Here is a 14,152-nt window from a genome sequence, read left to right on the forward strand (position 1 = left end):
AGATAGGGACTTGTAAGAGGTGATTAACTTAAAATGAGGCTAAGACAGTCTCTAATCCATTCTGACTGGTGTCTTTACAAGAAGAGCACCATTGGAGACACAGAGAGACACTCTTCGTGGGTATGTGCTCACAGAGGAGGTCGTGTGAGGAGACAATGAGAACGCGGTCATCTGCAAGCCAAGAAGAGAGGCCTCGAAGCAGCTGAACCTACCAACACCTTGATCTTGAACTACATACACTTCAGAACCACGAGGACAAGAACAAGAAGCTACACGTCCCACCTCAGAGCTACTCCTTCAAGCTGGGTCCCAGAACTGAAAGTTAGGTGAAGCCACATGAGTTACACTTGTAACTGCCAACATGTACCATGAGAACACATTCTTGTGGTTGCAACCCTCCCTGCCCCCGCCCCCCCAACACACACACACACACACACACACACACACACACACACACACACACACAGAGCAGAGGTGTGTGGAATATACTTTGTGGCTGAGTACCAAAGGGCAAAGAGTTAAAATCAGTACTGGACCTCAGCCTAACTAGAACTGAATCACCACCATGGGAAGGAAAGTCTGGAATCCAGAAATAAATCTGAAATTTTATTTAAATTCATCATTGTCATCATTATTATTTGATTCTTTTAAATTGTAGTGGTGGCCAAATTTTATGGATTTGACATTATGGTAGAGGAACAATGACTTCTTAGCCCCGGCAGCTGCCTGATTACACCCATGGTTACCGAAGTGCACTTGAACAAAACATAAAAGAAACTTACTTTCAGTTGGCAGGGGAGCGATTTGGCTGGCTTTGGCTGGCCCTGCGGTACAGAGCGCTGCTAATGTAAGTTGCCACGAAGTTATTAAGCTTTTCTTCCTCTCCAACATAACCAAAATAAAGCCCTCATAGACTCAAAACAATAAGGAATTTTCTTCTAAAAGCATTCTTGTAAAGCCTGTTGTTTTAAAGTTTGAGTTGAGAGAACAAAATGTTTTTTGGTCTGTGTTTTCCTCTAACCCTCGTCCTCCAACACTTCCAGGTCTTACTTTTATAATAATGAATATACATTTATATTTCAATGGACTGTTAGAATGTTAAGAAATAAAGAACTTTTTCCTTCTTGCGCTTGAAGTTTTTTATTTTGTCTGGATCAAAGATATGTATAGATAATTATATAGAGAGAGATATAAATATCTATAAATCCTGAATGTTTTAGGAATGAGTTTAAGGACTTCCAAACTCTTAAAATTTTGAGATAACTAAGCTTATATCCTATTTTTATTTGTGACTATTTCCCAAATATTATTTTGCATTAAAATATTTATACATGAAATTAAATAACTAAACATTAAATGAAGCTCTCAGCACTTAATTGTTTAATATTAAGGACACTAATACACCTGATAATTTTACAAAATTTGGATTAACTTATAACATATTATTTGATTTTGTATTATTCATATTTTACATCTGCTTCTGACTCAAAAATAATGTTTTCCCAAGTTATCTAGACAAAATCACATTAAATGCCATTTTTTCTACTTTCAGAAATTATTTTCAAGTTCTTAATTGTTTTTGAACAAAAATGAATATAGTTCAAAATTATCATGGTTTATTGGCCACATTTTAATCTTACAATAATGAATATACATTTATGTTTCAGAGACTTTCAACATTTCAACTAGTAGAGCATTTAAGGTGATTTTTCACTACAAGTTGTATCTAACTTGACTACTTGTTTGACATCGAAACATTCATGTATTCAGATATGAATATTCAGAATGTTCAGATAGTGACAATAAGTTCAAATGCCAGTGCTGGCGCCCCACCCAAATGCCAAAAGCACTCATACACTAGGGAAAGTCAACAGGAACTTTTACAAACAGAAGCACTGAGCCTCTTTCTCTGACAGCTTTCTCTAATCACAGGAGCTCACTCAGCCTAGTGGGGAGACCAGAAGTACGGAGGGGATAAGCTACCCTCTCCACTTTCCAGAAGCCCTTTGTCAATAATCGATGGGATTTGGTGAGTAAATGCCTACCTCAGCTACCACCTTTCAGCTGAGAGGACTCTCGGGTATGTTCTAGTGTATCCACCCGAGGTTATAATTTTAGACTTGAGACCTCGTTGTCTAGTAGTAACAGGCTCAGTAACATGCCATTATTGGCTGCCTTCCCTTCCCTGTATCATTTCTCACTCACCTACTAATGCTTTATTGACTTTCTTCCCAAATAAACAACTCACAAGCACATCCTTTGCTCATAGTTGACTTCTAGGGGAACCAAATCTAAGACATACACAATCATATGACTGAACCCACATCAGGAATGCTGGGAGTAATATTAAAATGGGCATTTGGCCCTTCCACCTTCAAAACCCTGAGGACCAAGACAATTTCAATATCAGATTTTTACTGAATGAATTACAATGACAAAAGGTAAAAGAAAAAGTAATATGGCTATATGCTGTTCACAAGAGAAATTCCAAACAGCATGGCATGGAAAGATGAAAAGTAAATGGATTGAAAAGATTTTCTAGTAAAATGTTATGAGAGAAAGAAAATAGTCATATTGATATTAATAGCAAATCAAAATCTTCAAAATCGGGAAAGAGAATTTGTTAAAAAGAAAAAAAATGTATGAAAGCTACAGTCCCCAAAGATGATGATACTATAAGTCATGAACTTGTATGTACTTAGTCATGGAGCATCTAGATATAGACATATTAAAATATAATTTTAGGATGTTTCAAATCTATAGTCAAATGAAGAAACTTTAACAGAAATCAATAAAGAACCAAAAACTCATAATGATAACATTAATAAGCATGATTTAATGGATATGTTTCTTTTGTTGTTGTTGTTGTTGTTTTTGTTTTTACTCAACTAAGCATAGATCTGTTTTTACCTTAACATGGTCACAAAATATTAAATGTGAAGTAAGTCACAAAAAGTTTTCACCAAATTTCACAAGGCATAAATCTGGCAAGCTGTATCTTCTAATCCCAGTATAATAAAATTAGAAATTCACAACAAAAGGGAAATAAAAATAAATTCATTCAGATTTTAAAACACTTGTCTAAATTATTCTTAATTAAAGAAAAAATAAACAGTGAAATCACAAACTTTTTAGAAATAACCAAAATTCAGATAACCTTAAAAGTGTTGTGGTACATGAAAGTTTATAGCCTTCAATAGTTTTATTAGAAAACAATACATTTTGAAATGAAATATTTCAACTCATGAAGCCATAAAGGAAATATTTTTAAAAAATAAAAATGAAGTGAAAACATAACAAATATGAATGCAGGAGACTATACGAAGTCAAAAATAATAGCTATAAAAGGGGAAAAAATGATATTTAAAAGAGGAACACATTCTAGTGTGGCAAAAATTGAAAGTTTCCCCAGGACATTTAATCAAAATGTCTTCCCAGGCCAAGAAACACTATCTTCATTACTCAAGTTTTTCTAATTCATATTTCCAAATCACAAAGCAGGAAGAATTTGTGCACTGGGTAAAGCTGCTATTTGGAATTCTCTATTTCCTTTGTTGACACCGTATCGCCACCATCACCATCACTCCCACTCCTCCTCCAGGACCCCAGCCAAGGTCACATTCCTATTAAGCCTGGCTCAGCTCAGCACGACTTAAAAAGCCCTGACACACTCACCTCTGTATAAGTCGCTAACTGCCAGTTTATAAAGGTGGACTCTTCCGTGTTAGTCTGAAAATTGTTAAGCCTGTATCAGTTGTCTATGGCTGCATAATAAATCACCCCAAACTCAATGGTTTGAAATGACAAGGACTTATTATTTATCACAATTCTATTAATTAGCTGTGCAATTTGTCTTCTCATTTCCTCTGGCTCACTGATGCAGTTGCTCTCATGCAGAGAATCAGCTGGGCTTGGAGGGCCAAGTTGTCCTCACTCATGTATCATAATTGATGCTTGTTGTTGGCTGAAGTGACTTAATTTTTCTGTATGTAGCCTCTCATCCAGGAGATGAGACCTAGCTTCCTTACATGGAGTCTCAAGACAGCATCCTACGAGGACAAAGACAGAAGCTAGAAGCCTCTAGAAAGTTAGGCTCTGGCACTGACAAATGTCACTTCATCCACATCCTATTGATAAAGGCAGCATATCAAGGCTAACCTGGGTTGAAGGAGCAGGGTTATGGCCTTCATCTCTTAATGGAAAGAGCTAGAAAACATTATGGCCATGTTTTCAATCTACCATAAACCCGACTGTCTTTGTGACAGAAACCAACTAGATGCTCACCAACGCTACTTCCACTTTCTGCACATGAAACTGAACTATATTTCCCAGACTCCCTGTATGTAGGTTGTGTCCAAGGGCTTGAATTCACAGCACTTCCAGGCGTAGCATGTCCCCTATGGTCTGTCTTCCAGCAACAGCATGTGCTAAAGATGGCAACATCACAAAATGGAAGGAACACAGAGCCCTTTAGGGTTTCTGTGGGTTTTTGTTTGTTTGTTTGTTTGTTTGTTTTTGTGTGTGTGTGTGTGTGTTCTGTTGTGGTGTTTTTTTTTGAAGAAAAACTCATCTGAATTTTATTGAACTTTGACATGAACAAGAAATAAACTTGTATTGCATGAAGTCAATGAGACTCAAGCACACTACAATCTAGCATGCCCTAACTAATAAAACCTTTCAGAACAAAAAGAATGAATCTCAAATAATGGGGTAGAGGACATGGCAGAACTCTGGTGACAGAGATTTTTGGTCACTGTTTTTGTTAGGAATTGAGGAAAAAACTCCCCCTCATTTTATGCCATTTGGGAATCTCTCTACTTCCTCAATATCTCTCCTAATGATATGTTAGCCCTTTAGGCTGTTAGGACCCAAGATGATACCGAAGAAGGGACTTCCTACTGTGGCAGAGATCCACTTGTATAGTATATATTTGTCACAATTCCATCTCACAATTAAACTACTGCTATTTATAGAAAAGAGATAGCTGCTAGGAGCATATGCAAACACCTGGGGACGTGATCTTATGACTAGCTTAGAAAGATGCTATCTTTGATGATAGTTCCAAAATTATTACTATTATTATTATTATTGCACTCTTGGTCTCTCATTATTTCTCATCTCACTCCTTAGATATATTCCTTTCCATTGGAACAGCACTTACAGAATTTCATTCTGAAAGACCTCCTTAAGAGGCTAGTTTTTCCTCTGGTTCATAGCTGCAGCAAGTCAGTTAAATGATCAAGGATCAAGTGGGTCACTGGGAAATTTTTATCCACTTTCCGGATTAAAAACTCCTCTGTGTGTGTTAAAGATGTAAACCTGTCCCCGTTATGTCTGGCAGCGATGCTGCTGATGAGAAAAACCCTCCCAGACCAGGATCTATCCAAGATCTATTTATCTGTCCGTAATCCCTCTGTTTATGTGTTCTTAAATGACCATGAGGCCAATCTGGAACTGGAAGATTTTGCCACAATTTAGACAGATGGTTTCAGTATATGTGCATAAAGAAAGTTAATGCTGGAAATGTGAAAATAAAGATATGTTTTGTGCCATTCTAAGTTTTTCTAAGAGAACAAAGATAAAATAACAAGGGAGCATAGGAGGGTTTCAGTGTTACTAAACCATACAGTGTGATCCTCTCACCTTAGAAGCCTCTGGTGTAACTACTGAATCTCTGCACTAACATATAGATGGTTTCTTTAGCCCAAATGCTTGGGAAAATCTAAACATATGCTCTAGTCATTGCTTTAGAAAACTTGTCTAAGCAATATTAAGTGAATTGTTGCTGATAAAAAGGTGACCTCACTCCAAACCTGAGCCCTTTCTAGAAGTGAAGCAAAACCAAGTATTTCTGGGCAATTTGAAATATAAACAGAGTTGACCATTTTTCAGGACTTTGCATAGATGACACATTTCTGAACCTTCTACTTTAATCCAGTTATCCAAATTTTAGTGTGCACTCTCTTAGATGGAAAACCCTAGAAGTCTTGGTACACTTCCAATCTACTGTGTAGAGTCTAGCAATATGAAGATTCATTCATTCACTTATTCATTCGTTCATGTATTCCCAACTAATGCTCACTAAACACTTATTCTATGTAAGACATGACAACTGATGCTGCAAAACCCTACTATGAACACACCCATCAGCCCTGTCTTCAAGAAACTCACAGGTTTTACAGATGTGTAAACACATTGTTGTGATATAGTATGATAAATGCATAGCTCCTGGAAGAACAAATGTATTTTTTTTTTTTCAGATGATGGCTACAGTGGTAACAATATCAAAGAAGTAGAATGGAGGTGTGAAAGGGAAAGAACCCAAGTGTAACAGGTTGCCCGGAGACATATTACCCAGAAATCTGTGTGCCACACCAGTACCATTAATGGTAATTGGCTGAGCTTTGAAACTACTTGTGGTGATGGAAGAGACAAGGGCTGTATATGGATCTTGCACATAAACATAAGGAGTAGACTATATACATGTGCTTACAAAGCTCCTTGATGCAGCACAGAAATAAGACCCGCAAGAGAAAGGGGGTGCGTTGTGGGCTATGGGTTGGCTATCACGCACTATTGCAGTGAGACACCAAATAAGTTTCAGGATTCTAAATTCTAACTTGGTCATTATGAAGATATATTTTTCAAAGTAGGGGGACAGAAAAATATTATTTAATATTTTGTTAACTAGATTTATCATTTTTAAATGGTATGCATTACAAGAAATTTTATTTCTAGCCCCAATCCCACCCACAGGTTGCGTATGTTTGGGAAGCTGGTTATCAAAGAGTCAGGTTTTTTTCAGGCTGGGCTTCTGGTTTCTTTGGTAATGATATTTCCTCATAATCTTTGCAGGTATTTGACATATTTGTTTCCAGTTAATTCTTATACAACTACAGCCAAAAGTTTCCTTCTCATCCCTCTTTCTCTCAATTTAATTTGATCTACCTTGAGCTAATTTGAAACAATGGCTTCAGGTGGGTAGACAACACTGTTTATCTGATCTTTGGCACTAAGTTGTCTCCTAGTTTCTGAATAACATGTAATGGGAGGAACGCATTAAAGGCTCAAGGTCCCACCCTTGTAAAAATGGTTTCATCAGCACTACTAATAACTACCCCGATTTCAACTCTTCCTTGTAGAATTTTGCTCAAATGTAGCAAAAAAGAAGCCAATACACATCAACAGTGTAACTTTTCTTCCAACATGTTTGGCTAGATACCAACTCTGTTGGCATGTGCTCTGCCTTCCAAGGTACTGCAGATCAGAGTTTTATCAAATGTTTTACAAAAGCATAACACAGATCGCCAGATTTCTAGCCTACACTATGTATGCCCAACCCCCAAGGCCAATGCTAAGCTAACGGCATATGTTTTACATATCTGTTAGGACACTCGCCCAATTCTGAGTATCAATTTCTATATTAATTGTAGAAAACAAACTCAGTTGCATGAGACCCAAAGCACAGTGATTAAGCAAGAGTCAAGTTCATTCCTCTCTTAATAGCAGTCCAGGGCTGAAGGGAAGCTTTGACGTTTCCAGTGTGGACTTTCTACTCTAGGTCCAAAAGTGAGTGTCCCACTTCTCATCGTCTCCCAAGTGATAAAAACAAGGAAAGAGGCAAAAGCAGCACAGATGCATTCATTTTAATGATGAAACACGGAAATAGCACATATACTTTCTGTTTCCATCCAATTAGACAGAACTTATTCATATGGCTACACCAGGCTGCAAGGATAGCTGAGAAATGCAATCCCTGGGTGTGTGGCTATGTGTACAACTGAAACTGGGGCATTCTATTACTAAGGAAGAAGAGGAACGTACAGTGATGGACAATCAGCAGTCTCTACTACAGTGAACCCTGAGGTCAGAATAGGAGCAAGGAGAGAAAGAGGGAATAAAGAAGTCATGGACAGAAGCAGTGTAAATGGTTAAGTAGGGACCATATTCTGAGCTGCTTTGAAATCTGACACTCGGAAGCTGTCAGTTCCTTAGGAAGAATTCCCTCTACATGAAGTTCATGGAGTTCTCCCTTTTGTCTTCTAAGAGAATATGTCCCCAAATTATATAAAAGCCCATCTGTCACTTGAAGGTTTCAATGATTAGTCTCTTTCTCCATCATTTTGTAAGACACATTCACCACAAATAAAGAGGCACTCCTGTGTGTGTGCAGAAGCAGCTCAGAAGAGCTCCAAGAAGGGAGAAATAACTAACATAACCTGAAACTGTTTTATAAAAGACATAGGACTTGAGGTGAGTGTAAAAGTAATTAAAAGGGCAGACAAAGCGAGTCAGGCTTCTGTGAGGACTGACCAGAGGGGCCAATACTGCAAACCCAGGCTCTGCACAAACTCAGAGGGAATGACTCAGAGCCAGGCGGATTAGAAGGACTGGTGTCCACAATAAAAACATGTGGAACTTGAACTAGTTAACCTCTTGGTTCTTCAGTTTCCTCACCTATAAAACTTGGATAGCGTTGACCTCATAGGGCTACTTTGAAGATTTCAATGAGAGGACGTAGATAAAGTTCTACATAATCTGCATAAGGCATACACTGTGCTTGAACATGGTAAATATTTAATCAATATTACCTAAAACATGTTATCTTGGTATTCTTATCTAAATCACAATAAAGGAAAGAATACATATTTTTATTCATACTAATATTTTTCATTGCTTCTAACATTGTGCATGGAACACAAGTCACTGAATGAATGAATTAATGAATGAATGAATGAACAAAAACATTTTGAAACCCATTAAAGTAACTCCCCTATACAAGGTTTCCCTGTCTTCTCAAGTTTTTCAATGATTCTTAAACAGTGGCTTAAAAATGAAGAAATTATGTTAGAAATGTGAACCAATGTACATAATTCTACCTGAACAAAGAAAGTCAAAACTGCTTATTAATTTATGGTGAAGTCATAATGTCAGTCTGGGAAAACCAAACATACAGCAGCACAGCAATTTCCTAGAACACACACACAAAAAATCCTTAATTTTCTTTAGGAAAATGGAGCCATCTACAGGCCAAATCAATTTACCGTAAAAAAAAAAAAAAAGAAAAACAAACAAAAAAAGAACCTCATTTCTTGAATTACTCATCATGAAAGAAGAAAGTTTTTTTCTTTAATTTGTTATCACTCTTATTTTTGTTTCTTGTTACTCTCATTCTTCTTCTCCCAAATCTATAGCTCTAGTTCCAAAGCATACCCAGAATATGACCAGTTTTTAGTACATTCACCACCACCCTGTGCCACCATCATTTCTCCCTTAGATCAATGCAATAATCTAACTAGTCCCCTGCTTCTGTATTTGATCCAGGACTGTTTATGCGCAACAGAATCAGAAAAATCCTTTCAGTTTTCAAAGTAAACTTAAACATCTTTCCATTAAATTAAAAAAGTAATGAACGTCCACCATAAATCACACATGATTCCAAGTATTGGTAATAAAGTGATAGCAAAGCCATGGTGCCAGGTGTTGTGAAGAAAACAGAAAAGCTTATGGGAAAATCCGTATTCCCAGAATAACACAGGTGAGAACAGAAGGAATGATGAGGGATGATACAACTGACTCTCTTAAAAATGAGAGAGCGTTTAAGCTGGTTCTTGAAGGACAAGTAGACTGATATTTTGTTTTTGGTCTTTCTAGTGAAAAAAAGAAGAAGAATACTACGAAGAAGGCAACAGCTGCCATTTATTGAGGATTGACGACCTACCGGACAAGTGCTACATGCTTAACGCATGACCTCACTTAATCCTTACAACTCCTCAAGTGAGGAGTCATGTTATCCCATTGTGCAGAGGCAGAAACTGAGAGTTACAGAGCTTAGGTAATTTGCCTAGGGCTACACATCTAGTCAGTGGTGGATCTGAGACCCGAATCCAGCCTGTTATGGGAGCCTGTGGTCCGTAAGGACTAGGCTACAGTCTATGAAAAGCAAAACCAGAGATCCTGGTGAGGAAGCTACTGCAACAGCATGGGGATTCTCAGGATCTGTTCTGTGGGCTTTTCACTGACCAGCACCCTGGAGCTTTAAAGGAACTGTGATTATTTATGTGAGTGTCCTGCAAATCCCTGCCTCAACAAAAATTGTTGACATTGCAAACCCCTGCGCACAGAGACACAGATGCTACATGAAACTGTGAAATTAAGAGGCTCTAACCAGAACATGAACCCCATCTGGGCAGGCACTATGTCTTGCCATCACTGTGTCCCCCATGTGCCATTCTTGGCACACAGTGGATGCTGAATAAATGAACAGATGAACTGACACTCTTCATTTTCGATACCTAGTTACAAACGGAAAGGTAAAAAGTGCCACTGGAGGAAAACAGATTGCACAACAGACTGTGCCTGCTGCCCAAGAGTTGACTTTTATTTTCAGATGTCAGCCTTCAACAGGCAATTGGGCAAGGATTTGGAATAGGCTAAATCAAGTGAGCGTTTGGGTACATCTTGTTTATTTTAAGTCTAATTTTACCACCGTGCCTGTCACCAACTTCAGTCAGTGACATGCAAACAAAAGGTATCCTTTGCTGATAATCATTCAGGCAGAGCGTCTGCACCCCCAGAGCCAATGACGACCATGCCGGGAGCACCAGGTAGTGACACGAGCAGCCATGGAGTTCCTAAAGGTTATGGTGAAGAAAACAAAGGTCCTGACACGAGAAGAACAGCAATGTCTCAGTGTTCATGAAGACCAGCCCACCAGTTGGAGTCCCATCGGGACTCATTCAGTTTCAAGTCATAGAAATCTTTTTCAGACTTGCTGAAACAATGATTGCCTCCTGTAACTGACATGTTCAAGAGATGTGCCCAACTTTAGAAACCACTAGACCCAATGCCTCAAAAATGGCAAGACCTTCCTTGTCTCTCCAGCTCTTGCTTCAGCATTCCTCTGCATTTGGCTGAATTCTTAGATAGGTTCTCATGTGGAGTTAGCCAGAGTAGTTTCTAGAAGCTTCAAACTTACATTCTATTCGCTTAGCAGCCAGGTGGATAAAGAAGCCTCTTTTCCAATCATTCTTGCTAATAATTCCTTGGACACCCTCTGATTGGTCCTGCTTGTGTCACTGGCCCATCCCTAAACTAGTCACGGTGGCCAAGATCATGCAACCAGCTCTCTGATTGGTCAGAATTGAGGCAGGTACCTATGGCTGGAGTCCAGGGTACCATGGAGCCCATGGCGTCACCTCTGCCCAAATGATACAGACTGAGAGTCAAAGAAAATGTATTCTCTACATAAAACCTGAGGTCTCTTTTACCAGAACAAGGTATTTTGTTTTTGTTGTTCTTGTTGTTGTTTTGGTTTTTATTTTTTTTTTTAAAAAAGAGATATGAACAACAGTAGCTGAAAATATGGAAAAAACATGGTGAATGTGACCTTGCTAGATCTGACTCCTGCCTGAATTGGTTTGGTGTGGAAAATGATAAAGAAAAAGGGAACAGTAAACCTGTTAAACCACAAAGCAGTCACTAAGAACTGCATTAAGGAGGAAGTCTGACCAAGTTGTAACTGGACAGTAATGCTACGAAAGGGCCTCATTCATTCATTCATTCGTTCGTTCATACATTCATTCGTTGTAGGTGACTGAATGAATGCACATGTGCATGAAAGAAAGAATGAGAGAATAAACAAATGCAGAACAACTTTTTAAGGTAGTCATTATTTATCCCATTTAACAATTAAGGAAAATGAGATACAAAGGTTGAATAGCTTAGTTAAGTTTCCGAGAAACTTAGATGAGGTCTCACCCTTTGGGTCATCATTCCTATGGGCTTTAAAAATGGGGTGCATTAACACAGAAGTTCATTACTGTGAATAATTCTTCATCCTAAAATTCAAAACTGTGACAGGAACTTTCATAATAAGAAAATATAGCTTAAATCTGGACTTTGTCTTTTAGCTAGCCAAGGGTCCTTGGACAAATAATTTCATCCCCTTAGCCTCTGTTTTCACATCTATAAAATAGTGATAATTACATACTCTTTATTGTGGAGACTAAATGAGATAATCTACATGAAAGCACCCAGATAAAATGTAAAATTAAATAAATACATTATGTAAGACTAATTAAAGGAATGTGAGATTATTTTTTTAAATAAAATAGAAACCGTGGTCCATGCTCTAAAATCAAACAAAACAGCACCAAAAACGAAAAAACAAAAAACTTATTTTGGCTTTTACCCAATCATAATTCTAAATCGTCCACCTGCTGTTACTTAAGTGAATATAATTATATACAAGGAAAGGAAGAGGCATTTACTAAGCACATAATGTATAAAAACATGGCCTGAACTAACTCATTGGATCCTAAAAGCAATTTAGGTTGGGTATCACACCATCTGCAACCTCTCAGACTTTAGAAGCTTTGAATCAACACTACATGACCTTGCCATAGATTGGTTTTTCTCTTTATTTTTAGACTTGTGCCCAATCTATAACTCTGGACTCTATCCAGGGTCTTGTCTTGAAGTTAAAGTCTTACCAAATGGCTCTCTTCAGCAAAATAAAGGAGTGATTATATTCTTACCCATGTGCCACCTCTACAGCCTTTTCAATGTTTTTCTTCTAACACAAACTCCCTATCCCAAGCCATCACCCCTCTGGTTTTTGTGATGTTCTTCCCCCGTGGCTTCAAAACTATGTCTTCACTCTCCCATTTAATCAAACACTTTCATCACTTCCCTTTTATTCTGACCACCCATCAACAGTCATAGCTGTTTCACAAGTGTCTACTATTCAGCATACAAAACAGGATAATTGAACATTATCATAAAGGGAAATACTGATAAGTTGAACTTTAGAAAAGTCAAGAAATTCTGTTCATCAAAACATATCCACTAAGACAGTGAAAATATATTTGTAATACTTAAACCTGACAGAGAACTTGTATTCAGATTTTTTTAAAATCTACTTTACATTAATAAGGAAGGACATCCATTAAAATGGCAAAAAGTTAAAAATACACTGAGTGGATCAGTGTTACAGAATATGCAGAACTAGAATTCTCACATCCTTCTGATGGAGTTAAAATTGATACAACTACTTTAGAAATCATGTGACGATATCTACTAAACCTGAATGGATACATATCCTATGACCCAGCAATTCCTCTCCTGGCTATATTCCCAACAGAAATGCATATGTGTCATATAAGAGCGAAAAGTATATTTAAGAATGTTCAAAGCAGCATCAATGCAGTAGCCCAAAATGAGAAGCAACACAAAAGTATATAAACAGTGGAAAATAAAATTGTGGTGGTAGATTCAAGTAACAGAAGACCAAACAACTATAAAAAAGGAATGAACAAACTACTGCTATACACAATGGTATGAATGAAATTCAAAACACAATGCTGAGCAAAACTGCATGTTCTATGATTCCTTTTATATAAAGTTTGAGGAAGAGAGGAACTGATCTAGAGTAATAGAAGCCAGTACAGTGGTGACCTTTGGTGGGGGCAGGGGTTGACTGGGAGAGGCACAGGAGGGGAATGTGTTTTTATCTGGAGCGTCAGTTGGGTATACACTTCTTAAAAATTCATCAAGTTGTAACTGAAGACATGTTTAGTTGCCAAATGCAGTTTATATATCCATAAAAAGTACACAAAGAAATCCACATCCTTCTTCATACTTCTCATTAAGACCCATGAATTCCACACAATCAATTTTGTGACTTTAGAATAAACTTGTAAATATGACTGGAATTCACTCATCCACAAGAACATTTTCATACTACACACCCACAAGGCCAGCTTAAAAAAAAGAAAAAAGACTTTTATTTTCTGCAATTCAGCTTTCTCTCAGCATCACGATGGTTGTGGGAATCGTCATGTACAGAAATGGAAAGCAAGAGGTCAAGAGTTTCTAAAACAGTCATCATACTAGTTGCAAATATGTATGGATTACTTACTACCCATTAAGCAATGTGATAAGGACTTTAGGGGTAGTATTTCATTTATTGTCACAATAAACATTTAAAAGTAAGTACAATCAGTATTCCCAGCTTAGAGGTTAAGGAAACAGATCCAGAAATATTATCTTGTCTATGTCCACACAGCTGACAAGTGGCTAGAATCAGGATTAAATCCAAAGATGTCAACTTACCATGTCACCTCCCTGAACACTAGACTCTCCTGCCGTC

General features: G+C 37.6%; 1 long non-coding RNA gene across 2 annotated transcripts; it reads left to right on the forward strand.

Annotated features, from left to right (window-relative positions):
• The first annotated feature begins 797 nt into the window (after positions 1-797).
• LOC109435447 (uncharacterized) lies at positions 798-11,323 on the forward strand. 2 transcript variants are annotated; one of them, XR_002135972.2, is made up of 4 exons: positions 798-847; positions 1,933-2,029; positions 6,261-6,389; positions 9,655-11,323. It is a non-coding gene; the product is annotated as an uncharacterized LOC109435447 (long non-coding RNA). The 2 variants fall into 2 exon arrangements; XR_012490656.1 differs by lacking the exon at positions 6,261-6,389.
• The last annotated feature ends 2,829 nt before the right edge of the window (positions 11,324-14,152 follow it).

The sequence above is a fragment of the Rhinolophus sinicus genome, linkage group LG12 (genome assembly GCF_036562045.2).
Source record: "Rhinolophus sinicus isolate RSC01 linkage group LG12, ASM3656204v1, whole genome shotgun sequence".
NCBI classification, from domain to species: domain Eukaryota; kingdom Metazoa; phylum Chordata; class Mammalia; order Chiroptera; family Rhinolophidae; genus Rhinolophus; species Rhinolophus sinicus.